The sequence below is a fragment of the Syngnathus typhle genome, linkage group LG9 (assembly GCF_033458585.1).
Source record: "Syngnathus typhle isolate RoL2023-S1 ecotype Sweden linkage group LG9, RoL_Styp_1.0, whole genome shotgun sequence".
In the NCBI taxonomy this organism is placed as follows: Eukaryota; Metazoa; Chordata; class Actinopteri; order Syngnathiformes; family Syngnathidae; genus Syngnathus; species Syngnathus typhle.
The window spans coordinates 6,767,184-6,781,059 of record NC_083746.1 but is presented as its reverse complement, the minus strand read 5'-3'; the positions used below and the strand labels follow the sequence as shown (position 1 = coordinate 6,781,059).

The 13,876-nt window shown below is 40.3% G+C and overlaps 1 protein-coding gene and 2 long non-coding RNA genes across 7 annotated transcripts in view; 1 reads left to right on the top strand and 2 right to left on the bottom strand.

The window, feature by feature from the left end:
• The window catches only part of tbl1x (transducin beta like 1 X-linked), a 24,866-nt gene extending 21,548 nt beyond the window's left edge, over positions 1-3,318 (bottom strand). The window contains exon 1 of one of the 2 annotated variants that reach the window (XM_061287039.1): positions 2,959-3,318. The gene's annotated coding sequence lies outside the window, so the exon portion shown is untranslated. The remainder of the gene's footprint in view (positions 1-2,958) is intronic. The other variant, XM_061287040.1, reaches the window with a different exon arrangement.
• Positions 1-13,876, top strand: part of LOC133159734 (uncharacterized) — a 16,270-nt gene extending 2,394 nt beyond the window's left edge. The window contains exons 1-3 of one of the 2 annotated variants that reach the window (XR_009715740.1): positions 8,590-8,707; positions 11,995-12,170; positions 13,735-13,876. This is a non-coding gene — a long non-coding RNA (uncharacterized LOC133159734). Of the gene's footprint in view, positions 1-8,589; positions 8,708-11,994; positions 12,171-13,734 lie in introns of those variants that run through there. The other variant, XR_009715741.1, reaches the window with a different exon arrangement.
• LOC133159733 (uncharacterized) lies at positions 8,598-12,172 on the bottom strand. 3 transcript variants are annotated; one of them, XR_009715738.1, is made up of 5 exons: positions 11,546-12,172; positions 11,217-11,271; positions 11,020-11,139; positions 10,035-10,095; positions 8,598-8,736 (listed from the first exon to the last, which is right to left on the bottom strand). It is a non-coding gene; the product is annotated as an uncharacterized LOC133159733 (long non-coding RNA). The 3 variants fall into 3 exon arrangements; XR_009715739.1 differs by lacking the exons at positions 8,598-8,736; positions 10,035-10,095 and adding an exon at positions 10,808-10,925; XR_009715737.1 differs by lacking the exons at positions 8,598-8,736; positions 10,035-10,095 and having other exon boundaries at positions 10,805-11,139.

Here is a 13,876-nt window from a genome sequence, read left to right as displayed (position 1 = left end):
ACTTTGCTAATACATATTTAAGTGATTGTTTCAGTAATCATGAGTCAGCTCTCTGGCGTAGAGTCCTTCACGGGCCCTGCCCTTGGGCCAGTTCTCTCTGGGACTTTAGTTCAGTCATCGTCATGCAGCTGTTACACCGCTGATAGAACGTAAAATGTCTTTGTGGCGGGCGGTGCCGACTTCTATGAGCCTTGGAATTTTACAACACACAAACATTTTAAATAAGGTGCCTGATTTTGTATTTTGAGAAGGCTAGGGGAGAGAGCACGAGAGAGAGAGAGCGGTCTTTTCATAAACACTGTGAGACACATTGCGGTATTTGTCTCCCATGATCGCAAAGTCACGACCAAAGATTAGACATTTATTTTTATTTTTTTTAAACAATCAAACGAAAGAGTTGTTGCCTTTTGTTACAATTCAAACATAACACTGAGAGCGTATATATATATCAGCATTACATACCGCAATCAATCGGGCTCAAACTGCGGCGACTGTCATATAGACATGGTTGGAAATGAAAGACCCAGAAACACATCAAGCGGCTTTATACAAGACTCAGAATATGCTGCGGAATCCTGTTGATTCCATGTTGGGAAAAACACACACACACACACACCAAGCCTTTGCCCTAGTTACTGTAAACTGCAGATCACTCTATTGGTTCCTAAGCCACAGATTTTCCATATCCTTCATCTCTTCCTTGTATCATTCCATTGCTGTGACTTAAAAGCAAACTGCGCCCACACCTTAATTGTCAACGCCACAACCATTTGGATTACAATCTACTATTATGTCTAAGGACTGTTTTGAATAGAAAACAAACAAGTGTGTTTTGCTATTCCTTGACAGAACAACAGATTTGCGAAGTCTGGAAATCCAAAATTTGGAAATGATTTTTAAACACTAATGCATACGAGTTGTGGGTATTATTTTTGGACACAAAAGGTTTCCCCCCCAACTGTGACGATATCTACATAATTACTGACTCAAACCTGTTGCAGATATGTCAATATTCCTTTTACTAAAGTTGCAAAGAGTGCGGAAAACAGAAGCCATTAGACACTGCCTAGCCTAGTCAACTTTCAACCACCAACCTCAACCACCGTCTATTGCAACTTTTTATTTACATTATATCGAGAGTATCTACTTTCGATACCAAACGACTCATCCGAGATTATAAACACAACCACAGTAAATGAAAACCCAGCATAAATAAATCATAATTGTAGCCTTGCACTGACTGGTACTTGTAAGGACGTTCTTTTAGAGTAACCGCTGAGTCTGCCAGTTGGCTGGAGGCCCATGCGCACTGCAATGTCCCTTTTGGAGGGAGAGGAATCGCCACCTCAACCCCATGGCCTATCATAAGTAAATATTGCAACTAAAATATTTGGACAGCTTGATACAGGCGTTACAGCAGCAGAGGGTCGTCACTGACTTTCTCGGGACTTCCTTGCCCTACTTTTGCACAGGATATAAAGCTGTTTTCAAAACACAGTCCTTTGAAATGAGCCAATGGATTTGTTGCTATCTCTTAGGTGAATCGGCTCCAACTCCCCTGGCAGCTTTGAATGGCTTGGCCAAAGGACAAGTCGTTCCATAAAATGAGGTCTTCTGTTCAATTCTAGTCTAAAGATAGAAATAAGGTAGCGTTATCTCACAGCTCAGGTAGCTGACTTTGCTGCAACTGTACGAAATTTAAACATTCAAACAAAACAATGATTTCAGACATTGTACCCAAAAAATAAAACATGACCAACTCATCCACCCCTCCATGAGAAGCATTAATGACATTCAATGTACACACTGACATAGTTGGTGAATGGGAACATTAGAGAAGTTGAAAGGCGGTCATAAAACACTATTGTTCTTTTTAACGACTGGCACTAAAACAGTTTCTTAAAATGACCGCAATTAAGGGTTCATGGCAAATGCTCAACTTTGGTGAGAGAGCTGGTTGAACAAGATGGTAAAGTAGGACAGTGGTTTAAACTGGATCCACACAATTTCCGCTCTATAGTTTTTAGAGTTGTGCAAGATAGGTTAGACGCCCTTGGGCTGGCTGAACCACATCAACTCTTTTTGACTATTATTGTTATATTCTTTTTATAATACAAGTCACAGGCCCAATCAGATTTAACCATTTACATTTCAATCATTTGGCTTGATTATCTGGTATCCCTTGCCCTGTATTGACCCTCAGAAGTGTATGACCGTCTGCACATACCTGATGTTGTAACTCTGAAATACAGATTATAATAAGATCAGTTTTACGTTAAATAAGAGGATTTGTATGGCTCCAATGAGGCGTATTGGTCCGATTAAGGGTTGATATACACAAACCCTCATAGCTATGTTTATTTTGTTTGAACTGAAACCACTTGGGAGTTTACACCCAGTCATTTGGGAGGGGTAACATTAGATGTATGTACAGTAACATGAACAGTTTCTTGAAAACCGAGAAGCAACCTATAGTACAGTTGAATGGCAATCCCATCCCCCACTCAAGTGTCTCCCAAGGCTGCATTTCAATATAAATATTTACAAAATTAAATAATAGGAGAGCAAAGAGACTCAAAAGTAGGTTAGTAAAAGAAGGTGAAGTATTGTGATTTTCAAGGTAAAGTACTTATTCTTGTCCTTTTTCAAAATAAGCAAAAAAGCCTCTTAAAACTTGTTTTTGTGCGTCAATGGAGGATCGGAAACGCGTGTAAACACCACCGTGGGCAAACAGTTAGAAACGAAGAGGGACACGGGGATAATAAAGATTTAAAATTGGGGAAATTAAAGGGGGACAGGCAGGAATTTCAACACACGTGTAGAGTCAATGGGGATATGAGCCGGTAGCTCACACTCATCCACGTTCAGCGCCATATGCACTCATTTCTTCCCCCACAACAACAATAAACGCGATCGGACCTTGTAGTTTTTATTTCAAAGAGCAACTTGGAAGCGTACCTTTCGATATTCCGAGAGTGAACTCGTGGTGTCCACCGCCGCCGCCGCCTCTTCCACAAGGATATTCTCCCAACTTCAACAAGCTAGCGACGACTTTCCTCCCATTTTACTCAGCGTCATATTTCAAATTCCGACCGCTGGTGTATATTTTTTTTTTCGGGGTGGGGGTGCCAAATCGGCTACGTCCCCGGTAGTGGGGGAGGGGGGGGGCGTAAAGAAAAAAAATAATAATAAAAGCCGAGTTAGCGTGTCGCCACTGCGGGCTACTACGGAGGAGTTCGCCGTTCACTGAGGACGAGGGAGGGGGGACGCGAAAAAAGACAGCAGCAAGCAGGCGCTCAACGCCAGTGGTGGAGAAACCTTTGAATACAACAAGGGAGAGAGAGCGAAGTGGGGGATGGGAGGTTGCTTCGAACTGACCTTAAACCTGAATATTGAACGCACATATAAGAATGTAATTAATTACGTCTGTCTGCCATTTTAGACCTCGTATCTCTCACAGCGGCCATGTTTGTGTTTTTATTAAACAAGCATCAGGCTTCCAATGCGGCTGCTTACTTCACCACAAAGACACTCGCGGTTACGTGGACCTCGCAACGATATTCGGTGCTCCGCACACGTAAAATAAAGCAGAGTATGAAATGTGATCTTTTAAATTGGTTTTGAGTGTATTACTACTGTGTGCTATACGGTACAGTCGAGCATGTTAGCAGGCCTAGAGGCGAAGTTCCCCTCCCCCCATGGCCGCGGCTTCTCTTTTTCGCCTGCCTGGTCAACCCGGCGCTTGATTAATTCTCCTTTCGCCTTGCCCAGTCATTCAGATTTGGAAAGTAAATAACAAGTTGACATCATTACGGCTCTACACTAGTGTGACACATTCCTTTGGTTACCGTAATTACGACAAAACGCGCGCAATAACTTCACCCCATTTTCTTTGTATGTTTCACATTAAAATAGCTGTTGTGGAAATACACTATATCCAACTAATAGTGATGCCTTGAGCTATAAGAGCTTTGGGATTAAAGCGGTTTCCCGCCCCTTCTTCAAACTATAAGGAGCTTGGCAGTGTGCTTTGGAGGACACCAGTACTTTTAGCTTCACAAAAGGCAAAGATAAATTTCAGCTTCTTCTTCCTATGGGGATTGTCATCTAAGTCTTGAATATTGTCACATGAAAATGGAAAAATATATGTCAACTTGAGTGGGAGTGAAACACATTTCAACTCTTCTCTATTGTTTGCACTAAGCCACAGGCAGTTCTGTACTACACAAAATATGAGATGGCAACCATAATGACAACATCAGCTAAGACCCACAACAACACAGCCTGGCATTCACTGAATAGCCTTTTTGTGTCACACACTGCTTAAAAGGGAAATGCCACGTTTTATTCTTTATTTATACGCATGAAAAGACCAACACTAACAAAAAAAATTTCTGGTCTTAGGACTTCCGGCGTACAAGTTTATTGTTGTCTGCTAAGAAAAGTAACAGCCTATGTTTTTCCTTAAGGTGGTTGCAAAAATGTGCACAAAATAAATGGATTTGTTTCACAACTAAACTATTAATGGCCTGTAGAATAAAAACAATGGCCACTTCCTAAGGTACCATTACAACAGCTGTATACACAATTCTGCCCTAGCAAATTCAAGTTTATGATTGTATGAAAAGTCAAGCCCCTGCACTGTAAATCAATGCTCAAACTACTGGTTGAAAGACATTTGCTAAAAATTAACTTGTAGTTCAACTTGAAACAAAGTATTAAATTGCTTTTAAGCACTGTCTGTTTATGTCTTTGATTATTTAGATATATTTCTATTTAGCTCCACACAAATAAATATGTATTACCTTGTGCTAAGGGAAATTTAAGGTTTTGTATAGATGAGATATAAATGACGACGAAACGTGGCTAATTGCAAGGCCATTTTTAGTAACGGAAATAACATTTAAATCTGATTGCACTTATAAACATTATCCACATATGAGTACATTTATTTCATCGCAATAGTAATTTATTGATGTCCTATATATCCAATATAATTCATAGGAATGAATATTTCTTTGAACTGAAAAAGTGTTTAAAGAAAGAACATTTTACATATATTTTGTTTTCATCAAATCTGAGCTTGCATTACAAACCAACTTCTTGCTCAGCTCTTACATGAACCATAGTGGACATGCTTAATATTTTATATTAGTATTTGCATTTTAAATATTCTGCTGTGGTATGACCTCTGGGAAAATGGCAATTTCCCAAAAGTAGTAACTGAATAATTTCCTTGACATTTACCGTTCAACCGGTTCCTCATCTTACACCATCATCATTTTGTTTTGACACTTGCTTTTTGAAACGATCAAACTTTTATTACTCAACTCGCATGCATGACTTCCCTAAATCTACACATAATCCACGCGTGACATACCTCCCCCACCCTTGAAATATGTGATGTGCGCCTCTATGAGGTGTTTTACGGTTGGAGCACTTCCTGCCAGAGTCTGGACTGACCTCCTAACAAAGAACAGGTTCAATGTGCCTCCCTTCCCCCACTGAGGGGAAGCTGATGAAGGTCACATGACCTCTCTAGACAGCACTGGGGAGCAATGGTGATATGTAAGGATGGGGGAAGGGTGGTGCTAGACAGTTATGGAGCTATTAGGGGCAGGAAGGGAAGGCGTTGGTGTGGGGGGGGTTGAAAATCCAGTGTGGTGATGCCTGTTCCTCATTGCGTCCATTGACGTTGGATTGGGTTGCCTCTGTTTGGAGTGCAATGAGAGTGGGTTTGTTCACGATTCAGTATTTGTGTGTGTGGACGCCATTCATCGGAGAGTGAGCAGAGAGTGAGCTTTGTGTACACAATGTACGACAGTTCCCCTCCCCCCTGCTGCTCCCATCTCCAGCGGCTAGACATGGTTTCTGTGGCGCACTGTTATGTCATAGCGCACACACTCATTTTCCACACAAAGCCAAGCCGAGTGCGGGGAAAAATAGCCAGATTATTTTACAATAGCAAAGGAAAGAGAAAGGATTGTGGCAAACATGCTCACTTCTTATATAACGAGCTATTTTGAAGGGAGCTCATTTCCATTGTTTTGTTCGAGGGTGAGGAACATATGGCTCATGGGCCTTATATGGCCCAAGAGAGTGTTTCATACGTGTACGTAAATTCAAATGAAGTAATCTTCGTGCACTTATGCCCGTCAATTGGCACACCAAATATCCTTTTTTATAGAACTACGAGTCGTGAGTTTTTAGTCTACAATTGACATGGAAGGTGTCAAGGCTACGAATGTCGTACAGCGAACTAGCTTGCGAAGCAGCGTAATAATAAACAAAGCACAATTTCAAATCTGAAGCACAATTTCAATGAGCCGATAATGGCCTTGTTAAAATAGAACGGCAGACTTTCTACATCTTGAATTCTTGAGGGTTTCATGGTAGACATGCCTATCAGAGTTCAGGTTATTAAGTGAAACAGAATTCAGTACATTGAGAAAAGGCCGATCAGATATACTGTAAATTATTCACCAAATTTTGTAGACATGTGGAGTATGGGCAAGCCAGGGAATAAAAATGACAAAGGATTGAAGCCATTTGAGGAGAGCCTACGCATCTTTCCACTTGACCACAAATAATAATGATACCAATATTCATACGTGAAATAAAAACCCCTATGACCGTTATTGGAGAAAGGCAATGTATTGGTTCTTATTAAATTACACAAGTGTACCTACTGCAATGTCTAGTGGGTTTCAGTGGGCGTATGTGCTGCGGCAGAGGGATTAACTGGAAGCACATGATGTTGCTACCATGTGATCTGGCATTATACTTTTCCGCTGCATGCTATTTATGTTCGCACATTTGCTGCTTGGTCAAATATATCATATTTTGTTTGAAGGCGCTGGGCCCATCTCATGCAAGTGAGCAGCTGTATACCCCATTTTACATACTGAGCCGATGATGGGGGACAAAAGGCAGCCTCTATAAAGGCAATAAAAGTATTTTTAACCACTTCATGGACAATACCATTTTTTTCCCCCATTTTCATAAATTGTTAGCCTAGTAACAAAGTCGGCTAGTTATGTTTGAACGTTTACATAAAACCAAAGTAAATTCGTATTTTTATTTATTTATTTTCTATTTTCCATACAGTAAGTAAAAAACAACCTTGGCAATTCTGTTATTAGGTTAAGTAGTATGGCCCTCGGAGGACTTGAAAAAGGCTCCCCACCCCGGCTTTTTTCCCCCCTCTTACTAGGAAGCCACATTCTTCCCCGCCCCTCAACCCTGCGGTAATCAAATTCCTTTGACAGCACAGGGGGGAGGGTTAGGGTGTAGAAGAAGGCGGGAAAAAGCTGACAGATGTCAGAGATTCCAGGGTCGAGGACAGAGGTCAAGGGTTGGTGACCTGGCCAAACGAGGGCTTCCCTGCCCCCCTGCGCTACAATGGCAGCCGATGACTTTACAATGTTTTCTTCTTACAGTGACTTTTAAATCGCTCTGTCGGAATTCCCCCTGAGGCGGCTGCTATTTTCATCCTCAGCCTTGTCTTTATTTACGTTTATCTTGGACTTTCTGCCAAAACTAAATGTTTGCATGAAACTACACTTGATAAGAAAAGGAACACACCAAGGTGTGAGACCACTTTGGAAGTTAACTATAACTAACAGAATTATTTATTCATCCCTCGGTTTTATGCTGCTTTGCTCATTTTACATGACAGATCGCACTGATGTGTTACGATGGCAACAATTTGAAACGGGAATGGAATAATTAATTACATTTGAGCTACATAATCATGGGGAAATGTGTCTTTTATTGTCCTGAAGCTGATAAAAGTGGGCAATATGCTTTGTGTCTTCTAGAGAGGATTCTTGCCTCTTTAGCACACATGCAGTCAAAAATACAGAACAGCCACCCCCATGGCGTAGCTGGAAAAAAAAAAACACGGCGTTCGTAGGCTTAAATGTCACCTTGTACCTTTTAAGCTCACTAATGAACACTGATGACGATTTTAATACTGTGTGATCTTCTTTTAAAACCTAAAACTGGTATTCATTCACAGCACATTTGTTTTGTGGGATTCATTCCCAGCCAGAACCTCTCATTCCTCTCCTCAAGGGTCTATGTTACACCGATCATCACAGAAGCGTTTCCATGGAGACCATTGTGTGAGTCATAACCTCGATATGTCCCTGCTCGGCAAAGCTTTCACCGTGTATTCAATGAATAATTCAATCGGATGATGACATCTCGATCCATCAATTCGTTCTTTTGTATCGCTGTTAATGGTGCTAAGTTCAGTTGGTTCAGTTGAAACCAGGTTGTTACATGAATCACCCAGCCCCCACACATTTTTATTTTTTATTTTTTTTTACACTGTATATAGAAGTGATAATAGTTGGGGGAAGGGTATAAATGCTGCTTCCTTGCTTTGTCAGGATGCCATAATGCTGCGTAATGGGACTCATTTAGCAAGACAAACATATTGTGACACAAACATATTCACCCTGCACTGAAGGTTACGGCGATAGTCACAGAAATGGAGGATATACGTATATGTAATTTAGAAAATGGTATTCACCTCCACAAAAATGAATCTGATGATTACTCACTGTGAGTCACTGAAGGGGAGCTCACTGGCCTCTGGGTACACTGGCTTTCTCCCACATTTCAAAAACATGCATGCTGGTTCATTGAAGACTAAATTAGGAGCGTGTTAAACTCACTTTGGCTGCAATCCACATTCAAGGTACGTTTTCCCTCAGTGAATCATTACGCCTGTGAAAACATTATAAATGTATATATGTCAGTTGTATAATCATCTCATCATATTTTTACATAAATATTTCCTGTACATTTGATTATTTAATTTTAATAACAAACCAACCATTTTATTTTCTTAATGGGCCACATCAAATGATCTGATGGGCCACATCTGGGTGTTTGGGCCTTGAGTTGGACACCCATGTTTTAAATTGTCCACAGGACTGAATGTTTTGAGCCCTGTTGGTTTGCAAGTGTGGGCCACCTTTTGTCCCAAATCACCAGGGGTCGGCTCTGTCTAACCCGTGACCTTGCAAGTGCTATAGAAAATTAATGTTGGACTTTCAAAATAATAACGCTCCAGGACCCTAACCCTAACCCTAACCCTAACCCAACTGTTAGTTGGTGGGAAAAAAAAGTGTTAAGACAAGAAGGAAACGGCACCGGATAACGCACATATTAAAATGTGTTCCATTTTCCATAGGTGTTGTTTGCTTCAAAATAGAAAAAAAACCGGTTACATTTCCATTGTTGAGTTAAGACTGGATCATCCCCTGGGAAACGTGTACGCGCGTTTGTGTGAGAAATCATTAATGATTTTTTCCCTGTGGTCACAGTGCCATCTGGCGGCGGAATACTGTACTTCACATATTTAAATCTCCTGACCTCATGTGTGATATCTTTACTTTAGATTTCCCCTCCTAGATTATTGATCACCGACATGGTACCCCCCAAGGACTACATGAGAAGCCCACAGCCATGTTTTAAAAATGTAGCGGTGGGACATTGTGGTTTCCTCGGAATGTTGTAAACAGAGATGTCATTGTTGATAATCACCAGTCATTGACAATTATTACTATAATCTGTGTCCTCACATTAATATTTTTTTATCATAATAATTATAAAACTTTAGCAAATTAGACATTTTAGAAATGTTTCCGTTCTGCCTCACAGTTCTGAGGTTCCGGGTTTGAATCCCAGATGAGGCCTTCCTGCTTGGGTTAGGGTTATGACTTATGTCTGGTTCACTGAAGACTCTAAATTGTCCATAGGTGTCAATGTAAGTGTGAACCACAAGGCCAACCTGCAGCCAATAATATTTCACATCATATATAATGTATGCCATAACATTTGGCTCAATAACTACTGTGGAATAGTGAACTGCCAGTAGACCATCACTGTGTCAACTTAAGGCACAATATAGCTTTAAGAATAAAGTGCGAATGTTTTTCTTTGTAAAAACCAGGTAATGACTACACGGTTTCACAAAGCCACATTGTTTTGCTAGATGGACAAGGAGAGAAAATACTGACCTCAAATGGAGTTTGTCCATGACGAGTGTATTTTTCCAGCCTCATGCGCAAGACAAATATCCTAGTATAAAAAAACAAAAAAGTGAATGGACAAAAGAGCAGCTGTGCGGGCAGACAGCCTATCTAAAGCTGTGAAAAGGAGTCACAATATTTGGATAATTCCAGGACACATCCTGACACTCACGGTTCACCTGAAAGGATAGCAGAGCACAGCTTCAGAAACATGAATGAGCTAAAGAGGTAGAGCAAATGGACTAAATCAGCACTTATGTGTTTATAATGGAGCTCTATTTGCAAGTCTGACGCTTGTTCAATGATGTGAGTCTCTCGGTTGGAGCCATGTTATAAATAAGAAGGAATAACTTTGAATTTCTGAGGTCAAACCCAATCTTCTACAGGAAACTGGTCTACCTCTGATTTGGTTGTAGTTGTAATCCCCCCGTAAACAATAGAAACACAAACAATCAGTTTGTGGCCATCATGTACAGACAATGTTTTGATTTGCACATTTTGAAACTATCTTAAACTGAACAACTGTTTTAGGGTAAAATTTTTGAAACAGTAATGAGAAAGTCATGAGATGATATATATATCTTACATGTTATTATTTCTCGTCAGATGTAAAAAGAAGCCAATCATGATAGAACAAACAAAAAACAAAAAATATATATGACGTAGGTGGCATTACATAGAGGTTCAGTCATTTTGGGTGGCCAAATTCTGATGTGCGAGTCCTAAGAGGAGGTTGCTCTGTAATAATCTTATTATTTGACAGACAAGTGAATAAAAAGGGAACCCAAACACGTACAACTATGTCTCGCATGTGACTTTTCACGACTTGGCTTGCGATGAAAGCTCCATGAGTGCAAACTTGTCGATTGCAGATGTTATCTGCGGCATTAATGGGAGAAGTGGATCTTTTTAATTTAGTGTCGACGACGGCTGATTGGCCTCGAGCGTCATTCTCACAATTACTACCACTCACAAGATTGGAATCCAAAGCCTCTTTAGACGTAATCATTTTGATGATACCAAGTACGTTGGCCCACCACTGACGTAAAAATCTTTGAAGTCGTCTGCAAGCAAGCGTTGGCCTGTTGTTTTGCTGCAAGTGCATGATGAGAGATTATAGACATGGGTGTAGTCAAGTCGCACAAGTATTATATTATGTAGGTCACTTACGCTATCTAGCTAGTTAGCGATCCATCAACTGTATGTATAGAGCCGGTTCAGAACTCTAGGGGGCCCTACGGAAAAATATGTCAAATATGTCATACAGCATCTATACAAGTGTAAAAATAAAACAGGTTAGTAGATAGGTAAATAGAGGTAACAAATTGGCTGCACTTAAATTTACCGTATTTCCCCAGTTAATAGACTGGCCTTTTAGCAAACTGGTCTAAAACGTTTTTTTTATATCAATTAATATGTTAAGAAGTCAATATGTAAAATTAATTAATATCAATGGTAAGCCTAACCATAAAAAGAGAGGCTTACGTTGCCTTGCTTACCTGACTGCTGTTGTCTTTCCTCATTGTCATGAAGACACCTCTTTCTTTTTTCATGACCTGATTTAAAATGCCGCGACATCTTTGCGGCACGCTGCTGCAAGCCATACAGCGCTACTAGTCTAGACAAGTTACAACAAGTGACAGAATGATGATGTCACGCGAGTCGCGTGAGGCCTAACGCTAACTGCGTAGTATTGGGCGCACCGGTACTGTGTACGACGTACCGAAGATGAAATTGACATCTTCAAGGATGAGTAGTTTTGCTGTATTTTTGTTATATCATGGTTAAGGTTAACAATGTTTTACATAAAACATTATCTGCACTGTTAATCAAGGTTTTACAATGGCAACTCCTGAAGTCCAGAACCAAAAAAATTGTGTCATCGAAGGACATGGTTTGATTTATGGAGGTTTTAATTGTACTTGTGCTGTGATGTTGTCTATAATAGGGAATATCCGCCCTGTTCGGGTCGGACCATCACGGCCGATGGAGGTATGGCATGGAGAGTCTGGACCACGAGGACCGCACACAGACAACGTGTTTCCTTCAGCATGTGCTATAAACCCCCCTGAGCACACATGGCTGTAATAAGGCAACACATTAAGCCATTATGCTGCTTTTAAGGTACACACACTTCCGTGTTTAAATGGTTTTAAGAGTAGCGAGGGATCTTTCCCTCTCCAAAGTTCCACTGTTTGTCTCGGACCACCTGGGAAAGCAACGCAGAATGTCTAAGGTTGGCATTTCTGAGATACGTACAGTTGTGTTTGGAATAATAGTGGTGTTTGGGGAAAAAAGTAAAATTGTTATAATTGTATTTGTTTACTGTTCACTCAAATGCAAAATTGGATATTTCGTTGTCATTAGGGTTGACGTCATGGCATAAACATAATTTTTTTAAATTCGTATTAAGCAATGGAGGATTAAAAAAAACTCTCCTACTAAAATAAAAAAAAAGACTTAATTCAACTACTAAACACAAGTAAATACCGCTTCATAGAAGTTGTCACAAAACATTGATGTGTGAAAACAGGGACATATTTCTCTTATCCCCCTCTGATTTATTATTTGCAGAATTCAGAAGGAGGGTTGCGCTGCTGTGAGAGTGGCCACAGCCTGAGTTGTAAAGTATAAAACTACGCACATTGCTATTCATTATTTTTTCAACTGCACTCACCCACAGTTGAAAATAAAAAGGTATGGTATTGTACTGTTTTAACTTTATAGTACCAGTTCATCAGGCAACCCTACTGGTTACTATGTCCAAATCACAAATATTTATTTAAAAAAAAAAAACCTGTAGAAGCCATTTCAGAGAATTTCACATTTGTGTTGCATAGAGTAAGCCATTTTGATTAGCCACGTTCCATACATTATCTGGCATGACCAAGTCAATGCGGGACACGGCGATTAAAGCCAACATCTCATGAAGGGGTGCATTTTACCCATAAAAGCTCATAAAAACAACATTGGAATAACACGGTTTGCTCGGGGAAGTTCTCTTTCTACTGACAAAAGTGTCTCATAAACATCCGAAATAAACACTCCCTCCGTTGGGCCCTAATAAATTAGGCAGCATTTTTTTCCCCGAGCTTTTCTGACGTACTCTCTCCGTACCGTAGGCGATGAAACTGTGCCAGAAGTCGGGAGTCCATCTTGAGGAATTTTAATCGGGAGGATGCTTTTTAATAGTTTTCCATGCACCATTGGAAAACACATAAAGCGACAGGAGGAAGAGGAGGAAGAGAGGGTTTCCCTGGGATGTTGGGAAAAGTTAAAGCCATGTGGGAAGACTGTGAGCTCTTCTTTTGGTGTGTTGCGTGTCATCAGTAGATGGCAGCAGGTCTCACGTGTTGTCCATTTTGGACTTATGAAGGCAGCGGAATGGAAAGTGGAAAAAGAATAAAGTACACTGTCTTCCTGTTGTATTTTGCACGAGAGAAGTCATAATGTTATTGGAATAAAGTTGTCATTTGAAGGAGTGAATGTCAAAAGTCCCACACAAACCTAAACATAACTGCTCAAGAACAGCAGTCATTGTTTCTCTTCAGAGAATGCTGTCAAATAAAATCCTAATTCAGTTTGACAAAATATTAGTTTTGATTTATCATGAATTTTTGATTGATCTTCCAATGCTAATCTCATTTTTCCTCCTTTCTCACTCCTCCAATCCTTCTTACAACTACAGGACGAGTGTGCTCGCCATATTGGGAATTGGGCACTTGACTGTCATAACTTCCAATTGTTGCTGTTGCCGCCTGCCTTGGCTACTTGGGGGACAGTGTAAGACCAAGATCATTTTTAATTATTTCTAATTCTATTTGATTGTC